Source organism: Micropterus dolomieu, unplaced genomic scaffold, assembly GCF_021292245.1.
Source record: "Micropterus dolomieu isolate WLL.071019.BEF.003 ecotype Adirondacks unplaced genomic scaffold, ASM2129224v1 contig_12847, whole genome shotgun sequence".
NCBI lineage: Eukaryota > Metazoa > Chordata > Actinopteri > Centrarchiformes > Centrarchidae > Micropterus > Micropterus dolomieu.
Window position 1 is genome coordinate 12,898 of NW_025741833.1, and position 1,058 is coordinate 13,955.

Below are 1,058 nucleotides of genomic sequence, written 5' to 3' on the forward strand. Positions count from 1 at the left end.
CAAAGAAGCAGCGGCTCTACTCTGAGCTCCTAGCGGATGGCCGAGCTTCTCACCCTATCTCTAAGGGAGACACTAGCCACCTGCCTGAGGAAACCCATTTCGGCTGCTTGTACCCGCGATCTTGTTCTTTTGGTCATGACCCAGCCTTCATAATCATAGGTGAGGGTAGGAACAAAAATTGACTGGTAGTTTGAGAGCTTTTCCTTACGGTTCAGCACTCTTTTCATCATAACGGGAGGTGGTAAAGAGAGTGCAATACCGCCCCCGCTGCTCCGATTCTCCAGCCAATCTCCTGCTCCAGTCTCCCCTCACTCGTGAACAAGACCCTGAGGGACTTGAACTCCTTCACTTGGGGTAAGGACTCATTCCCTACCTGGAGTTGGCACTCCACCAGTTTCCTGCTGAGAACCATGGCCTCAGATTTAGAGCTGCTTGCAAGATTCCCAGATTGATATCTGCTAGCCTGACGCCTGAGCTACTGTCTCTAACTAATCAGTCTATTGTTGTCTCCCTGACGAGGACAAGTATGTGAGAAATATCTAAAGCAAGAATGTCAGAAAACCCTTATGGGGTCAGCTAAATTACTCTAAGCCAGAGCTGCCTTACCTTTCCCTGTTACATCAACAAAGCCCCTTAAGAAATATTCTGAACAGTTACTATCTAAAGAGCGCCTTCCTTTTACTCGCGGAGCGCTCGTCTCCCTGTCTGTTCGCATGAGAAGCGCAGTGCGACCCTGCGGGGCCAGGCCACTACGCAGGCCGAGCGTCACTTCCTGTGTGAAAAAGAATCAGAAGGAGCTTTATTGCCAAGAAGTGTTTTACACATACGAGGAATTTGCTGTGTTGTTAAGGTGCTACACGTAGACAAACATACAGTCAACATGAATAATTGTAGAAATATATAATATATACGGAGTAGACAATGCAAGTTACATAAGAATAATAAACAGAATAGAGAGAAATAATAGAACTTGCAGGTACCCAGCAATTTAGGTGTAGTACATATTGCAAACCAAAAGAAGAGAACATAATCAAACCGTTGTATTTGTTGAAATGTAG